Genomic DNA, 17,898 nt, shown 5'->3' with positions numbered 1-17,898 from the left:
CTGCTGCCTGCGCCCCCAGCACCTGGTCGTGATCGTATAGTGGTTAGTACTCTGCGCTGTGGCCGCAGCAACCTCGGTTCGAATCCGGGTCACGGCATTGCTTTTTGGTGGGGAGGGACTATCCTGCAGCACGCCTCGTGGCTCAGTCTGATGGCGTCCGTTTGCAAAGAGAGCCATCAGCCAGTCCTCAGTTTCTGCTTGGTAAAGGTAAGTCAGTGGGGTCCATCGGTCAGAAAAAGAATCCCAGGACTTCTTGCTGGGCGCCAGGGTCCAAAAGCAGCGCATTCCCTCCTGGAAAGGGCTGTGTTTCGAATGTCCGTCCAGTGCGCGTTGAAGGGAAGGATCTGCGTGCCTGGGAAGCTGCGTCCCTTCAGAGGCGCTTGAGAAGCCAAAGGGGCCGTGGGTGAGTTTGTGATGAGGTGAGTGTGAAGTGTGGAAAGGGGAGAGTGGCAAGAGGAGGTTTTGAGAGGAAAAAAGGTGCTGCTGAGCTGGTAGGGGAGGGCAAGGTCCCAGGCGGGTGTTGTGTGAGGAGCTGTGTAGGCCCGGAAAGGCGTCCTGCTGGGCAAGGGCAGGTGAGGAGGGCCAGGGCTGTTGCTGCGGCCAAAGCCTTTGGGAAGCAGAAGAGGGCCAGGGGTGTTGTTCCCTGCTGGGGCCCATGCGACGGTGTAGGTGTACGCTGACAATAGCTGGTCTGTGGGAGCTGGGGCTGCTCATCATGCCCCTTTCCTCGTTAGTATGGTGGTGAGTATCCCCGCCTGTCACGCGGGAGACCGGGGTTCGATTCCCCGACGGGGAGGGTGACCCCTTTTGAAGGGGGGACAAAGAAATCCCTGGCCTGCCCGCCACATGCCTTGCATTCTCTTTCGACGGCCACTTCCCTTCGCACCCCGCACTGATGACTTTCACCTCCAGAGAGACAGTTACCTCGCAAGGACACGCTCGCCCTAGCCAAAGCCTCCCCCGGGGCCTGCACGTGGGGGCACGTTTCAGAGCGGCAAAGGGAAATAGGCTGGCCAGGGCCATGAGGACAATGGCCCAGACAAACGGGGAGGGACTTGGTCCAGGGGTGGAGGAAGACAGAAAAAGGGACAGGCATGGGATTGGCTTCCTGTCTTGTTTCCTTTGCTCAGCATTTGACCTGTGACTGTAATGGGGAGACTTGAGAAAGACCTGTGGCCGCCGGCGAGGTAGGTGGCCGCCCCGAGAGCGCAGAGCTGAGCATTTTCCGCTGGGCTGCTGCCTGCGCCCCCAGCACCTGGCCGTGATCGTATAGTGGTTAGTACTCCGCGCCGTGGCCGCAGCAACCTCGATTCGAATCCGGGTCACGGCATTGCTTTTTGGTGGGGAGGGGCTATCCTGCAGCACGCCTCGTGGCTCAGTCTGATGGCGTCCGTTTGCAAAGAGAGCCATCAGCCGGTCCTCAGTTTCTGCTTGGTAAAGGCAAGTCAGTGGGGTCCATCGGTCAGAAAAAGAGTCCCAGGACTTCTTGCTGGGCGCCAGCGTCCAAAAGCAGCGCATTCCCTCCTGGAAAGGGCTGTGTTTCGAATGTCCGTCCAGTGCGTGTTGAAGGGAAGTATCTGTGTGCCTGGGAAGCTGCGTCCCTTCAGAGGCGCTTGAGAAGCCAAAGGGGCCGTGGGTGAGTTTGTGATGAGGTGAGTGTGAAGTGTGGAAGGGGGAGTGTGGCAAGAGGAGGTTTTGAGAGGAAAAAAGGTGCTGCTGAGCTGGTAGGGGAGGGCAAGGTACCAGGCGGGTGTTGTGTGAGGAGCTGTGTAGGCCCGGAAAGGCGTCCTGCTGGGCAAGGACAGGTGAGGAGGGCCAGGGCTGTTGCTGCGGCCAAAGCCTTTGAGAAGCAGAAGAGGGCCAGGAGTGTTGTTGCCTGCTGGGGCCCATGCGACGGTGTAGGTGTACGCTGACCATAGCTGGTCTGTGGGAGCTGGGGCCACTCATCATGCCCTTTTCCTTGTTAGTATAGTGGTGAGTATCCCTGCCTGTCACGCGGGAGACCGGGGTTCGATTCCCCGACGGGGAGGGTGACCCCTTTTGAAGGGGGGACAAAGAAATCCCTGGCCTGCCCGCCACATGCCTTGCATTCTCTTTCGACGGCCACTTCCCTTCGCACCCCGCACTGATGACTTTCACCTCCAGAGAGACAGTTACCTCGCAAGGACACGCTCGCCCTAGCCAAAGCCTCCCCCGGGGCCTGCACGTGGGGGCACATTTCAGAGCGGCAAAGGGAAATAGGCTGGCCAGGGCCATGAGGACAATGGCCCAGACAAACGGGGAGGGATTTGGTCCAGGGGTGGAGGAAGACAGAAAAAGGGACAGGCATGGGATTGGCTTCCTGTCTTGTTTCCTTTGCTCAGCATTTGACCTGTGACTGTAATGGGGAGACTTGAGAAAGACCTGTGGCCGCCGGTGAGGTGGCCGCCCGAGAGCGCAGAGCTGAGCATTTTCCGCTGGGCTGCTGCCTGCGCCCCCAGCACCTGGCCGTGATCGTATAGTGGTTAGTACTCCGCGCCATGGCCGCAGCAACCTCGATTCGAATCCGGGTCACGGCATTGCTTTTTGGTGGGGAGGGGCTATCCTGCAGCACGCCTCGTGGCTCAGTCTGATGGCGTCCGTTTGCAAAGAGAGCCATCAGCCGGTCCTCAGTTTCTGCTTGGTAAAGGCAAGTCAGTGGGGTCCATCGGTCAGAAAAAGAGTCCCAGGACTTCTTGCTGGGCGCCAGGGTCCAAAAGCAGCGCATTCCCTCCTGGAAAGGGCTGTGTTTCGAATGTCCGTCCAGTGCGCGTTGAAGGGAAGGATCTGCGTGCCTGGGAAGCTGCGTCCCTTCAGAGGCGCTTGAGAAGCCAAAGGGGCCGTGGGTGAGTTTGTGATGAGGTGAGTGTGAAGTGTGGAAGGGGGAGTGTGGCAAGAGGAGGTTTTGAGAGGAAAAAAGGTGCTGCTGAGCTGGTAGGGGAGGGCAAGGTCCCAGGCGGGTGTTGTGTGAGGAGCTGTGTAAGCCCGAAAAGGCGTCCTGCTGGGCAAGGGCAGGTGAGGAGGGCCAGGGCTGTTGCTGCGGCCAAAGCCTTTGGGAAGCAGAAGAGGGCCAGGAGTGTTGTTGCCTGCTGGGGCCCATGCGACGGTGTAGGTGTACGCTGACCATAGCTGGTCTGTGGGAGCTGGGGCCGGTCATCATGCCCCTTTCCTCGTTAGTATAGTGGTGAGTATCCCCGCCTGTCACGCGGGAGACCGGGGTTCGATTCCCCGACGGGGAGGGTGACCCCTTTTGAAGGGGGGACAAAGAAATCCCTGGCCTGCCCGCCACATGCCTTGCATTCTCTTTCGACGGCCACTTCCCTTCGCACCCCGCACTGATGACTTTCACCTCCAGAGAGACAGTTACCTCGCAAGGACACGCTCGCCCTAGCCAAAGCCTCCCCCGGGGCCTGCACGTGGGGGCACGTTTCAGAGCGGCAAAGGGAAATAGGCTGGCCAGGGCCATGAGGACAATGGCCCAGACAAACGGGGAGGGACTTGGTCCAGGGGTGGAGGAAGACAGAAAAAGGGACAGGCATGGGATTGGCTTCCTGTCTTGTTTCCTTTGCTCAGCATTTGACCTGTGACTGTAATGGGGAGACTTGAGAAAGACCTGTGGCCGCCGGTGAGGTAGGTGGCCGCCCCGAGAGCGCAGAGCTGAGCATTTTCCTCTGGGCTGCTGCCTGCACCCGCAGCACCTGGCCGTGATCGTATAGTGGTTAGTACTCTGCACTGTGGCCGCATCAACCTCGGTTCGAATCCGGGTCACGGCATTGCTTTTTGGTGGGGAGGGGCTATCCTGCAGCACGCCTCGTGGCTCAGTCTGATGGCGTCCGTTTGCAAAGAGAGCCATCAGCCGGTCCTCAGTTTCTGCTTGGTAAAGGCAAGTCAGTGGGGTCCATCGGTCAGAAAAAGAGTACCAGGACTTCTTGCTGGGCGCCAGGGTCCAAAAGCAGCGCATTCCCTCCTGGAAAGGGCTGTGTTTCGAATGTCCGTCCAGTGCGCGTTGAAGGGAAGGATCTGCGTGCCCGGGAAGCTGCGTCCCTTCAGAGGCGCTTGAGAAGCCAAAGGGGCCGTGGGTGAGTTTGTGATGAGGTGAGTGTGAAGTGTGGAAGGGGGAGTGTGGCAAGAGGAGATTTTGAGAGGAAAAAAGGTGCTGCTGAGCTGGTAGGGGAGGGCAAGGTCCCAGGCGGGTGTTGTGTGAGGAGCTGTGTAGGCCCGGAAAGGCGTCCTGCTGGGCAAGGACAGGTGAGGAGGGCCAGGGCTGTTGCTGCGGCCAAAGCCTTTGGGAAGCAGAAGAGGGCCAGGAGTGTTGTTGCCTGCTGGGGCCCATGCGACGGTGTAGGTGTACGCTGACCATAGCTGGTCTGTGGGAGCTGGGGCCACTCATCATGCCCTTTTCCTTGTTAGTATAGTGGTGAGTATCCCCGCCTGTCATGCGGGAGACCGGGGTTCGATTCCCCGACGGAGAGGGTCACCCCTTTTGAAGGGGGGACAAAGAAATCCCTGGCCTGCCCGCCACATGCCTTGCATTCTCTTTCGACGGCCACTTCCCTTCGCACCCCGCACTGATGACTTTCACCTCCAGAGAGACAGTTACCTCGCAAGGACACGCTCGCCCTAGCCAAAGCCTCCCCCGGGGCCTGCACGTGGGGGCACGTTTCAGAGCGGCAAAGGGAAATAGGCTCGCCAGGGCCATGAGGACAATGGCCCAGACAAACGGGGAGGGATTTGGTCCAGGGGTGGAGGAAGACAGAAAAAGGGACAGGCATGAGATTGGCTTCCTGTCTTGTTTCCTTTGCTCAGCATTTGACCTGTGAGTGTAATGGGGAGACTTGAGAAAGACCTGTGGCCGCCGGTGAGGTAGGTGGCCGCCCCGAGAGTGCAGATCTGAGCATTTTCCGCTGGGCTGCTAGCCTGCGCCCCCAGCACCTGGCTGTGATCGTATAGTGGTTAGTACTCCGCGCCGTGGCCGCAGCAACCTCGGTTCAAATCCGGGTCACGGCATTGCTTTTTGGTGGGGAGGGGCTATCCTGCAGCACGCCTCGTGGCTCAGTCTGATGGCGTCCGTTTGCAAAGAGAGCCATCAGCCGGTCCTCAGTTTCTGCTTGGTAAAGGCAAGTCAGTGGGGTCCATCGGTCAGAAAAAGAGTCCCAGGACTTCTTGCTGGGTGCCAGGGTCCAAAAGCAGCGCATTCCCTCCTGGAAAGGTCTGTGTTTCGAATGTCCGTCCAGTGCGCGTTGAAGGGAAGGATCTGCGTGCCTGGGAAGCTGCGTCCCTTCAGAGGCGCTTGAGAAGCCAAAGGGGCCGTGGGTGAGTTTGTGATGAGGTGAGTGTGAAGTGTGGAAAGGGGAGAGTGGCAAGAGGAGGTTTTGAGAGGAAAAAAGGTGCTGCTGAGCTGGTAGGGGAGGGCAAGGTCCCAGGCGGGTGTTGTGTGAGGAGCTGTGTAGGCCCGAAAAGGCGTCCTGCTGGGCAAGGGCAGGTGAGGAGGGCCAGGGCTGTTGCTGCGGCCAAAGCCTTTGGGAAGCAGAAGAGGGCCAGGGGTGTTGTTGCTTGCTGGGGCCCATGCGACGGTGTAGGTGTACGCTGACCATAGCTGGTCTGTGGGAGCTTCGGCCACTCATCGTGCCCCTTTCCTCGTTAGTATATTGGTGAGTATCCCCGCCTGTCACACGGGAGACCGGGGTTCGATTCCCCGATGGGGAGGGTGACCCCTTTTGAAGGGGGGACAAAGAAATCCCTGGCCTGCCCGCCACATGCCTTGCATTCTCCTTCGACGGCCACTTCCCTTCGCACCCCGCACTGATGACTTTCACCTCCAGAGAGACAGTTACCTCGCAAGGACACGCTCGCCCTAGCCAAAGCCTCCCCCGGGGCCTGCACGTGGGGGCACGTTTCAGAGCGGCAAAGGGAAATAGGCTGGCCAGGGCCATGAGGACAATGGCCCAGACAAACGGGGAGGGACTTGGTCCAGGGGTGGAGGAAGACAGAAAAAGGGACAGGCATGGGATTGGCTTCCTGTCTTGTTTCCTTTGCTCAGCATTTGACCTGTGACTGTAATGGGGAGACTTGAGAAAGACCTGTGGCCGCCGGCGAGGTAGGTGGCCGCCCCGAGAGCGCAGAGCTGAGCATTTTCCGCTGGGCTGCTGCCTGCGCCCCCAGCACCTGGCCGTGATCGTATAGTGGTTAGTACTCTGCGCCTTGGCCGCAGCAACCTCGATTCGAATCCGGGTCACGGCGTTGCTTTTTGGTGGGGAGGGGCTATCCTGCAGCACGCCTCGTGGCTCAGTCTGATGGCGTCCGTTTGCAAAGACAGCCATCAGCCGGTCCTCAGTTTCTGCTTGGTAAAGGCAAGTCAGTGGGGTCCATCGGTCAGAAAAAGAGTACCAGGACTTCTTGCTGGGCGCCAGGGTCCAAAAGCAGCGCATTCCCTCCTGGAAAGGGCTGTGTTTCGAATGTCCGTCCAGTGCGCGTTGAAGGGAAGGATCTGCGTGCCTGGGAAGCTGCGTCCCTTCAGAGGCGCTTGAGAAGCCAAAGGGGCCGTGGGTGAGTTTGTGATGAGGTGAGTGTGAAGTGTGGAAGCGGGAGTGTGGCAAGAGGAGGTTTTGAGAGGAAAAAAGGTGCTGCTGAGCTGGTAGGGGAGGGCAAGGTCCCAGGCGGGTGTTGTGTGAGGAGCTGTGTAAGCCCGAAAAGGCGTCCTGCTGGGCAAGGGCAGGTGAGGAGGGCCAGGGCTGTTGCTGCGGCCAAAGCCTTTGGGAAGCAGAAGAGGGCCAGGAGTGTTGTTGCCTGCTGGGGCCCATGCGACGGTGTAGGTGTACGCTGACCATAGCTGGTCTGTGGGAGCTGGGGCCACTCATCATGCCCCTTTCCTTGTTAGTATAGTGGTGAGTATCCCCGCCTGTCACGCGGGAGACCGGGGTTCGATTCCCCGACGGGGAGGGTGACCCCTTTTGAAGGGGGGACAAAGAAATCCCTGGCCTGCCCGCCACATGCCTTCCATTCTCTTTCGACGGCCACTTCCCTTCGCACCCCGCACTGATGACTTTCACCTCCAGAGAGACAGTTACCTCGCAAGGACACGCTCGCCCTAGCCAAAGCCTCACCAGGGGCCTGCACGTGGGGGCACGTTTCAGAGCGGCAAAGGGAAATAGGCTGGCCAGGGCCATGAGGACAATGGCCCAGACAAACGGGGAGGGACTTGGTCCAGGGGTGGAGGAAGAAAGAAAAAGGGACAGGCATGGGATTGGCTTCCTGTCTTGTTTCCTTTGCTCAGCATTTGACCTGTGACTGTAATGGGGAGACTTGAGAAAGACCTGTGGCCGCTGGCGAGGTAGGTGGCCGCCCCGAGAGCGCAGAGCTGAGCATTTTCCGCTGGGCTGCTGCCTGCGCCCCCAGCACCTGGCCGTGATCGTATAGTGGTTAGTACTCCGCGCCGTGGCCGCAGCAACCTCGATTCGAATCCGGGTCACGGCATTGCTTTTTGGTGGGGAGGGGCTATCCTGCAGCACGCCTCGTGGCTCAGTCTGATGGCGTCCGTTTGCAAAGAGAGCCATCAGCCGGTCCTCAGTTTCTGCTTGGTAAAGGCAAGTCAGTGGGGTCCATCGGTCAGAAAAAGAGTCCCAGGACTTCTTGCTGGGCGCCAGGGTCCAAAAGCAGCGCATTCCCTCCTGGAAAGGGCTGTGTTTCGAATGTCCGTCCAGTGCACGTTGAAGGGAAGGATCTGCGTGCCAGGGAAGCTGCGTCCCTTCAGAGGCGCTTGAGAAGCCAAAGGGGCCGTGGGTGAGTTCGTGATGAGGTGAGTGTGAAGTGTGGAAGGGGGAGTGTGGCAAGAGGAGGTTTTGAGAGGAAAAAAGGTGCTGCTGAGCTGGTAGGGGAGGGCAAGGTCACAGGCGGGTGTTGTGTGAGGAGCTGTGTAGGCCCGAAAAGGCGTCCTGCTGGGCAAGGGCAGGTGAGGAGGGCCAGGGCTGTTGCTGCGGCCAAAGCCTTTGGGAAGCAGAAGAGGGCCAGGAGTGTTGTTGCCTGCTGGGGCCCATGCGACGGTGTAGGTGTACGCTGACAATAGCTGGTCTGTGGGAGCTGGGGGCGCTCATCATGCCCCTCTACTCGTTAGTACAGTGGTGAGTATCCCAGCCTGTCACACGGGAGACTGGGGTTCGATTCCCCGATGGGGAGGGTGACCCCTTTTGAAGGGGGGACAAAGAAATCCCTGGCCTGCCCGCCACATGCCTTCCATTCTCTTTCGACGGCCACTTCCCTTCGCAACCCGCACTGATGACTTTCACCTCCAGAGAGACAGTTACCTCGCAAGGACACGCTCGCCCTAGCCAAAGCCTCCCCCGGGGCCTGCACGTGGGGGCACGTTTCAGAGCGGCAAAGGGAAATAGGCTGGCCAGGGCCATGAGGACAATGGCCCAGACAAACGGGGAGGGACTTGGTCCAGGGGTGGAGGGGGACAGGCATGGGATTGGCTTCCTGTCTTGTTTCCTTTGCTCAGCATTTGACCTGTGACTGTAATGGGGAGACTTGAGAAAGACCTGTGGCCACCGGCGAGGTAGGTGGCCGCCCCGAGAGCGCAGAGCTGAGCATTTTCCGCTGGGTTGCTGCCTGCGCCCCCAGCACCTGGCGGTGATCGTATAGTGGTTAGTACTCTGCGCCGTGGCCGCAGCAACCTCGGTTCGAATCCGGGTCACGGCATTGCTTTTTGGTGGGGAGGGGCTATCCTGCAGCACGCCTCGTGGCTCAGTCTGATGGCGTCCGTTTGCAAAGAGAGCCATCAGCCGGTCCTCAGTTTCTGCTTGGTAAAGGCAAGTCAGTGGGGTTCATCGGTCAGAAAAAGACTACCAGGACTTCTTGCTGGGCGCCAGGGTCCAAAAGCAGCGCATTCCCTCCTGGAAAGGGCTGTGTTTCGAATGTCCGTCCAGTGCACGTTGAAGGGAAGGATCTGCGTGCCTGGGAAGCTGCGTCCCTTCAGAGGCGCTTGAGAAGCCAAAGGGGCCGTGGGTGAGTTTGTGATGAGGTGAGTGTGAAGTGTGGAAGGGGGAGTGTGGCAAGAGGAGGTTTTGAGAGGAAAAAAGGTGCTGCTGAGCGGAGGGCAAGGTCCCAGGCGGGTGTTGTGTGAGGAGCTGTGTAGGCCCGAAAAGGCGTCCTGCTGGGCAAGGGCAGGTGAGGAGGGCCAGGGCTGTTGCTGCGGCCAAAGCCTTTGGGAAGCAGAAGAGGGCCAGGAGTGTTGTTGCCTGCTGGGGCCCATGCGACGGTGTAGGTGTACGCTGACAATAGCTGTTCTGTGGGAGCTGGGGCCGCTCATCATGCCCCTTTCCTCGTTAGTATAGTGGTGAGTATCCCCGCCTGTCACGCGGGAGACCGGGGTTCGATTCCCTGACGGGGAGGGTGACCCCTTTTGAAGGGGGGACAAAGAAATCCCTGGCCTGCCCGCCACATGCCTTCCATTCTCTTTCGACGGCCACTTCCCTTCGCACCCCGCACTGATGACTTTCACCTCCAGAGAGACAGTTACCTCGCAAGGACACGCTCGCCCTAGCCAAAGCCTCCCCCGGGGCCTGCACGTGGGGGCACGTTTCAGAGCGGCAAAGGGAAATAGGCTGGCCAGGGCCATGAGGACAATGGCCCAGACAAACAGGGAGGGACTTGGTCCAGGGGTGGAGGAAGACAGAAAAAGGGACAGGCATGGGATTGGCTTCCTGTCTTGTTTCCTTTGCTCAGCATTTGACCTGTGACTGTAATGGGGAGACTTGAGAAAGACCTGTGGCCGCCGGCGAGGTAGGTGGCCGCCCCGAGAGCGCAGAGCTGAGCATTTTCCGCTGGGCTGCTGCCTGCGCCCCCAGCACCTGGCCGTGATCGTATAGTGGTTAGTACTCTGCACCGTGGCCGCAGCAACCTCGGTTTGAATCCGGGTCACGGCATTGCTTTTTGGTGGGGAGGGGCTATCCTGCAGCACGCCTCGTGGCTCAGTCTGATGGCGTCCGTTTGCAAAGAGAGCCATCAGCCGGTCCTCAGTTTCTGCTTGGTAAAGGCAAGTCAGTGGGGTCCATCGGTCAGAAAAAGACTTTCAGGACTTCTTGCTGGGCGCCAGGGTCCAAAAGCAGCGCATTCCCTCCTGGAAAGGGCTGTGTTTCGAATGTCCGTCCAGTGCGCGTTGAAGGGAAGGATCTGCGTGCCTGGATAGCTGCGTCCCTTTAGAGGCGCTTGAGAAGCCAAAGGGGCCGTGGGTGAGTTTGTGATGAGGTGAGTGTGAAGTGTGGAAGGGGGAGGGTGGCAAGAGGAGGTTTTGAGAGGAAAAAAGGTGCTGCTGAGCTGGTAGGGGAGGGCAAGGTCCCAGGCGGGTGTTGTGTGAGGAGCTGTGTAGGCCCGAAAAGGCGTCCTGCTGGGCAAGGGCAGGTGAGGAGGGCCAGGGCTGTTGCTGCGGCCAAAGCCTTTGGGAAGCAGAAGAGGGCCAGGGGTGTTGTTGCCTGCTGGGGCCCATGCGACAGTGTAGGTGTACGCTGACCATAGCTGGTCTGTGGGAGCTGGGGCCATTCACTGTGCCCCTTTCCTCGTCAGTATAGTGGTGAGTATCTCCTCCTGTCATGCGGGAGACCGGGGTTCGGTTCCCTGACAGGGAGGGTGTGACGTTATTGATGTAAATTGGGACCATATAGAACATGGGTTGCAACCAAGGTCCTGCAGTGGCACCAAATCTTAGATAAAGGGGGTCATCTAAGGTGTCTAAGACCAGATTATGGGTTGCTGATTATAATTATGCTGTCTATATGTCTGTATCATTTTTAGTTGAAGTTATGAATGTTGGCTCTATGCTGTCAGTATTTCAAGTTGGTGCTGTGCTTCTGGGGGAAGCCTCCCAGACAAGCTGGTGTTAGCTCTGCCTAGCCTGTTTGATGGCCCATTAAAGGCCATCGGCTACACAATGGACCCATGGAGAGAAGGCAGACACGCCTTGTGACTCAGCAAAGTATGCAGGGGCTGGCTCATGTGACTCCAGGCTCCATTTTGCTGTAAAATTCCACAGTGAAGACAAAGGGATTCTTACACCTGGAAAAGTCTATATAAGCCTAATGCCTCATCTCCACCTGGTCTTCAATCCTGCTTCTGACCTCTGGAGGGACTTTGCTACAAACTGAAGCTCTGCACAAAGGACTGAGGACCCATCCCAGTGGGGGATGCATTCCAGAGACTTAAATTGAACCTGCAGTTTACTCCATCACTGCTGCAAGCCTGAACTAAGAACTTTGCCATTACTGTATGTAATTGATTGCATTTAACCAATTCTACCTCTCTTCTCTACCTTTTTCCCTTTGTAAATAAACCTTTAGATTTTAGATTCTAAAGGATTGGCAACAGCGTAATTTGTGGGTAAGATCTGATGTGTATATTGGCCTGGGTCTGGGGCTTGGTCCTTTGGGATCGAGGGAACCTTTTTCTTTTATTGGGGTGTTGGTTTTCATAACCATTTATCCCCAGGACGAGTGCACTGGTGGTGATACTGGGAGACTGGAGTGTCTAAGGAAATTGCTTGTGTGACTTGTGGTTAGCCAGTGGGGTGAGACCAAAGTCCTTTTTGTCTGGCTGGTTTGGTTTGCCTTAGAGGTGGAAAAACCCCAGCCTAGGGCTGTAACTGCCCTGTTGTGACGGAGCGATTCTGGCGGGACCCAACTGAGAGTGCCAAATCAGGACCAATTGCTTAAACAGGGCAGTTACAGCCCTAGGCTGGGGTTTTTCCACCTCTAAGGCAAACCAAACCAGCCAGACAAAAGGGACTTTGGTCTCACCCCACTGGCTAACCACAAGTCACACAAGCAATTTCCTTAGACACTCCAGTCTCCCAGTATCACCACCAGTGCACTCGTCCTGGGGATAAATGGTTATGAAAACCAACACCCCAATAAAAGAAAAAGGTTCCCTCGATCCCAAAGGACCAAGCCCCAGACCCAGGTCAATATACACATCAGATCTTACCCACAAATCACGCTGTTGCCAATCCTTTAGAATCTAAAATCTAAAGGTTTATTTACAACGGGAAAAAGGTAGAGAAGAGAGGTAGAATTGGTTAAATGCAATCAATTACATACAGTAATGGCAAAGTTCTTAGTTCAGGCTTGCAGCAGTGATGGAGTAAACTGCAGGTTTAGATTAAGTCTCTGGAGAGCATCCCCCACTGGGATGGGTCCTTCAGTCCCTGGTGTAGAGCTTCAGTTTGTAGCAAAGTCCCTCCAGAGGTCAGAAGCAGGATTGAAGACAAGATGGAGATGAGGCATTAGGCTTATATAGACTTTTCCAGGTGTAAGAATCCCTTTGTCTTCACTGTGGAATTTTACAGCAAAAATATGGAGTCTGGAGTCACATGGGCCAGTCCCTGCATACTTTGCTGAGTCACAAGGCGTGTCTGCCTTCTCTCCATGGGTCCATTGTGTCCTTAATGGTCCTTAATGGGCCATCAAATAGGCTAGGCAGAGCTAACACCAGCTTGTCTGGGAGGCTTCCCCCAGAAGCACAGCACAAACTTGAAATACTGACAGCATGGAGCCAACATTCATAACTTCAACTAACAATGATAGAGACATACAGACAGCATAATTATAACCAGCAACCCATAACCTGGTCTTAGACACCTTATATGACCCCCTTTACTTAGGATTTGGTGCCACTACAGGACCTTGGTTGCAACCCATGTTCTATATGGTCCCCATTTATATCAATAACGTCACACCTGTTTAAGCAATTGGTCCTGATTTGGCACTCTCAGTTGGGTCCCGCCAGAATCGCTCCGTCACAGAGGGTGACCCCTTTTGAAGGGGGGAGAAAGAAATCCCTGGCCTGCCTGCCACATGCCTTGCATTCTCCTTCGACGGCCACTTCCCTTCGCACCCCGCACTGATGACTTTCACCTCCAGAGAGACAATTACCTCGCAATGACACGCTCGCCCTAGCCAAAGCCTCCCCCGGGGACTGCACGTGGGGGCACGTTTCAGAGCGGCAAAGGGAAATAGGCTGGCCAGGGCCATGAGGACAATGGCCCAGACAAACGGGGAGGGACTTGGTCCAGGGGTGGAGGAAGACAGAAAAAGGGACAGGCATGGGATTGGCTTCCTGTCTTTTTTCCTTTGCTCAGCATTTGACCTGTGACTGTAATGGGGAGACTTGAGAAAGACCTGTGACCGCCGGCGAGGTAGGTGGCCGCCCCGAGAGCGCAGAGCTGAGCATTAACCGCTGGGGTGCTGGCCTGCGCCCTCAGCGCCTGGCCGTGATCGTATAGTGGTTAGTACTCTGCGCCGTGGCCGCAGCAGCCTCGGTTCGAATCCGGATGACGGCATTGCTTTTTGGTGGGGAGGGGCTATCCTGCAGCACGCCTCGTGGCTCAGTCTGATGGCGTCCATTTGCAAAGAGAGCCATCAGCCGGTCCTCAGTTTCTGCTTGGTAAAGGCAAGTCAGTGGGGTCCATCGGTCAGAAAAAGAGTCCCAGGACTTCTTGCTGGGCGCCAGGGTCCAAAAGCAGCGCATTCCCTCCTGGAAAGGGCTGTGTTTCGAATGTCCGTCCAGTGCGCGTTGAAGGGAAGGATCTGCGTGCCAGGGAAGCTGCGTCCCTCCAGAGGCGCTTGAGAAGCCAAAGGGGCCGTGGGTGAGTTTGTGATGAGGTGAGTGTGAAGTGTGGAAGGGGGAGGGTGGCAAGAGGAGGTTTTGAGAGGAAAAAAGGTGCTGCTGAGCTGGTAGGGGAGGGCAAGGTCCCAGGCGGGTGTTGTGTGAGGAGCTGTGTAGGCCCGAAAAGGCATCCTGCTGGGCAAGGGCAGGTGAGGAGGGCCAGGGCTGTTGCTGCGGCCAAAGCCTTTGGGAAGCAGAAGGGGGCCAGGGGTGTTGTTGCCTGCTGGGGCCCATGCGACGGCATAGGTGTACGCTGACCGTAGCTGGTCTGTGGGAGCTGGGGCCACTCACTGTGCCCCTTTCCTCGTTAGTATAGTGGTGAGTATGCCCGCCTGTCACGCGGGAGACTGGGGTTCGATTCCCCGACGGGGAGATTGACCCCTTTTGAAGGGGGGACAAAGAAATCCCTGGCCTGCCCGCCACATGCCTTGCATTCTCCTTCGACGGCCACTTCCCTTCGCACCCCGCACTGATGACTTTCACCTCCAGAGAGACAATTACCTCGCAAGGACACGCTCGTCCTGTACTTCCCCCCCCGGGCCCAGCTTCGGGGCCTGCATGTGGGGGCACGTTTCAGAGCGGTAAAGGGAAATAGGCTTCCCAGGTGCATGAGCAGTGATTTCCCAACACCCCCCCCCAGTTTTGTGAACTAGTTTCATGCCAAACCTGGTGGCTGAACTTCGCTACTTTGTCCTCACCCACAACTATTTCACATTGAGGACAATATATATCTTCAAGTCAGCGGCACTGCTATGGGTACCCACATGGCCCCACAGTATGCCAACATTTTTATGGCTGACTTAAAATAACGCTTCCTTAGCTCTCGTCTCCTAATGCCCCTACTGTACTTGCACTACACTGAAGACATCTTCATCATCTGGACTCATGGAAAAGAAGCCCTTGAGGAATTCCACTGTGATTTTAACAATTTCCATCCCACCATCAACCTCAGCCTAGATCAATTCACTCAAGTGGTCCATTTCCTTGACAGTACTGTGCTGATAAGCGATGGTCACATAAACACAACCCTATACCGGAAACCCACTGACCGCTATACTTACCTACATGCCTCCAGCTTCCAGCCAGGACACACCACATGATCCATTGTCTATGGCCAAGCTCTAAGATACAACCATATTTGCTCCAATCCCTCAGACAGAGATAAACACCTACAAGATCTCTATCAAGCATTCTTAAAACTACAATACTCACCTGCTGATGTGAAAAAACAGGTTGACAGAGCCAGAAGAGTACCCAGAAGTCACCTACTACAAGACAGGCCCAACATAGAAAATAACAGAACACCACTGGCCTTTACATTCATCCCCCAATTAAAACCTCTCTAGCGAATCATCAAAGATCTACAACCTATCCTGAAAGATGATCCCTCACTCTCCCAGATCATGGGAGACAGGCGAGTCCTTGCTTACAGACAACCCCCAAACCTGAAGCAAATCCTCACCAGCAACCACAGAACAACAACACTAACCCAGGAATCTATCCTTGCAACAAAGCCCGATGCCAACTCTGTCCACATATCTATTCAAGTGACCCCATAATACGACCTAATCACATCAGCCATGCCATCAGGGGTTCGTTCACCTCCACATCTACCAATGTGATATATGCCATTATGTGCCAGCAATGCCCCTCTGCCATGTACATTGGCCAAACCAGACAGTCTCTGTGCAAAAGAATAAATGGGATGCAAATCAGACGTCAGGAAATATAACATTCAAACACCAGTAGGAGAACACTTCAACCTCTGGCTGTTCAGTAACAGATTTAAAGGTGGCAATTTTGCAACAGAAAGCTTCAAAAACAGACTCCAACGAGAAACTGATGAACTTGATATGCAAACTAGATACAATCAATTTAGGCTTAAATAGAGACTGGAAATGGCTGAGCCATTACACACATTGACTCCATTTCCCCATGTTAAGTATCCTCACACCTTCTTGTCAAACTATCTTAAATGGGTCATCTTCATTATCACTACAAAAGTTTTTTTTCTCCTGCTGAGAATAGCTCATCTTAATTAATTAGCCTCTTAGAGTTGGTTGGGCAACTCCCACCTTTTCATGTTCTCTGCGTGTATGTGTGTGTGCATATACATATATCCTCACTATATGTTCCATTCTATGCATCCGATGAAGCCATTTATCAACATTGAATTTCAGCTGCCATTTTGTTGCCCAATCACCCAGTTTTGTGAGATCCCTTTGTAACTCTTCACAGTCTGCCTGGGACTTAACTATCTTGAACAGTTTTGTATCATCTGCAAATTTTGTCACCTCACTGTTTACCCATTTTTCCAGATCATTTATGAGTATGTTGAACAGTAATGGTCCCAGTACTGACCCCTCTGGGATACCATCTCTCTCCATTCTGAAAACTGATAATTTATTCCTACCCTTTGTTTCCAAGATTTTAACCAGTTACTGATCCATGAGAGGACTTCCCTCTTATCCCATGATGGCTTACTTTTCAAAAGTCAATTTAAATTAAATACATTTTTTTTAAATTATATATATTTTTAGAAATCTAGACCTGTTATGTGTAACTTGCATTATCCTTATGTTAAATTTGCTTTATCCTAACAAAACATTTACTTTATTCACATCTCTTTTATGTATCTCATTGGCCCTGACAGCCCCCCTGTAAATTCAAACACCCCCTCTAATTTCAATTCCTGGGGAAACTACTGGGCGCCGCCTCCTGCCTGGCGAGAAGCCGCAGCACCGGGGGGGGTCACAGGGTGCGAGGGGCTTCCGCGCGCGGCTGTTTTCTGCCGGTCGCGGGGTGACGGGTCCTGCCCGTGGCGGCCGGGGGCTGCAGGGTCCCGATGGCAGCGGGGGGCTCTGGCATCCACCTGCGGCGGCTGGGAGCTACGGGGCCACCTGCAATGGCCGGGGGCTGCGGCTTCTCCTCACCCCCCCGGTGACTGGGAACGCCAGGCTCTGCCTGCAGTGTCTGAGCACTGGGGGCTCCCTTTCCTGCCTGTGGAGGACACCTCCCCCCTCCAGCGCAACGCAGCTCCTCATCCCCGCCCCGCCCCCCAGAGAGCCCCGGCCCCGCCCCCTGTGCAGGGTGTGACGTTGCCCCGCGCAGGAACGTGCTGCGCCGCTTCGCCCCTTTCACCCCCCGCACAAAGCGGCTGGTAGGGGCGGGGACGGGTCTGGCTCTGCCCGGGGGCTGGATCCACGTGTTCCCGGCGCCCCTACGTGTCCCCCCCCCGACTCCCGCTGCCCCCAGCCCCGCCCCTCCCGGGAGCCCGGCCCAAACACCCGCAGAAAGACCCGCCCCGGCCCGCCCCGAGCCCCCCGCTGTGCCCGCTCCAGAGCCCGGCCCCGCCCCGTCCCCCAAAGCCCCGCCCCCTGCGGTGCCCGCCCCCAGAGCCCTGCCCTGTGTGGGGGCACCAGCACTGTGCCGGGTCGTGATGGGAAATTGTCCAAGCTGGCCCAGGAGAGACGTGTGTGTCCCTGCTGCCCCCCGCTGGTGGGGCTGAGCCCCGCTCTGGGGGGGGTGTGTGAGAGAGTCAGTGTGTTGCTGGGCTAACCAGTAGGAAATGGCTTTGCAGGATTTTGTATCCTGCAGCAAGTGAGTGACTGACTGACACGCACACGCACACTGACGCACAAAGGGACTCACACAATCCCAAGAACACTCACACACAACACACCCAGAGGGACATGCTAGCCCAACCCCCAAAGAGAGCAACAATCACACCCCCAGCCACACTCACAATCACCCCCCCACACACCATAGGAGGGGCGGGGGCCATGGGGAAGAGCCAGGCAGCCCCCCCTGCAGCAGCTCCCCACCCCAGCTCACCTCCGCTCCGTCTTCTCCCCTGAGCACACCGGCGCCGCTCCACTTCTCCCGCCTCCCAGGCTTGCGGTGCCAATCAGCTGTTTAGTGCAGCAAGTCTGGGAGGGGAGGAGAATTAGAGCGGGGGCGGCGTGCTCAGGGGAGAAGACGGAGCAGAGGTGAGCTGGGACAGGGAGCGGTTCCCCTGCACACACACTCCCACCCCCCATTACTTGCTGCGGGCAGCCCTCCCCCCGCACCTCCCCCAGCCCCTGCCACAGCTCACCTCCACTCCCCCGCCTCCCCTGAGTGCGCTTTATGGTGCCCCAACCACTTGGCACCCTGGGCGGCTGACTAGTTTGCCTAGTGGTTGCACCAGCCCTGGCCACTGCCTGTCAGCAGGATTCCTCCTCCTCCTCC

At 56.6% G+C, this 17,898-nt stretch overlaps 7 non-coding genes across 7 annotated transcripts; all 7 read left to right on the top strand.

The window, feature by feature from the left end:
• The first annotated feature begins 724 nt into the window (after positions 1–724).
• Positions 725–796, top strand: TRNAD-GUC. Its single transcript has one exon. It is a non-coding gene; the product is annotated as a tRNA-Asp (tRNA).
• A 1,161-nt stretch (positions 797–1,957) lies between these two features.
• Positions 1,958–2,029, top strand: TRNAD-GUC. The gene has a single exon. It is a non-coding gene; the product is annotated as a tRNA-Asp (tRNA).
• Positions 2,030–3,185: 1,156 nt separating this feature from the next.
• Positions 3,186–3,257, top strand: TRNAD-GUC. Its single transcript has one exon. It is a non-coding gene; the product is annotated as a tRNA-Asp (tRNA).
• A 1,161-nt stretch (positions 3,258–4,418) lies between these two features.
• On the top strand, positions 4,419–4,490 carry TRNAD-GUC. Its single transcript has one exon. It is a non-coding gene; the product is annotated as a tRNA-Asp (tRNA).
• Positions 4,491–6,885: 2,395 nt separating this feature from the next.
• TRNAD-GUC lies at positions 6,886–6,957 on the top strand. The gene has a single exon. It is a non-coding gene; the product is annotated as a tRNA-Asp (tRNA).
• A 2,375-nt stretch (positions 6,958–9,332) lies between these two features.
• TRNAD-GUC lies at positions 9,333–9,404 on the top strand. The gene has a single exon. It is a non-coding gene; the product is annotated as a tRNA-Asp (tRNA).
• Positions 9,405–13,969: 4,565 nt separating this feature from the next.
• Positions 13,970–14,041, top strand: TRNAD-GUC. Its single transcript has one exon. It is a non-coding gene; the product is annotated as a tRNA-Asp (tRNA).
• The last annotated feature ends 3,857 nt before the right edge of the window (positions 14,042–17,898 follow it).

Source organism: Mauremys reevesii, linkage group 12 (genome assembly GCF_016161935.1).
Source record: "Mauremys reevesii isolate NIE-2019 linkage group 12, ASM1616193v1, whole genome shotgun sequence".
In the NCBI taxonomy this organism is placed as follows: domain Eukaryota; kingdom Metazoa; phylum Chordata; order Testudines; family Geoemydidae; genus Mauremys; species Mauremys reevesii.
The sequence above is the reverse complement of the archived record's forward strand: the minus strand, read 5'-3'. Positions and strand labels throughout refer to the sequence as shown.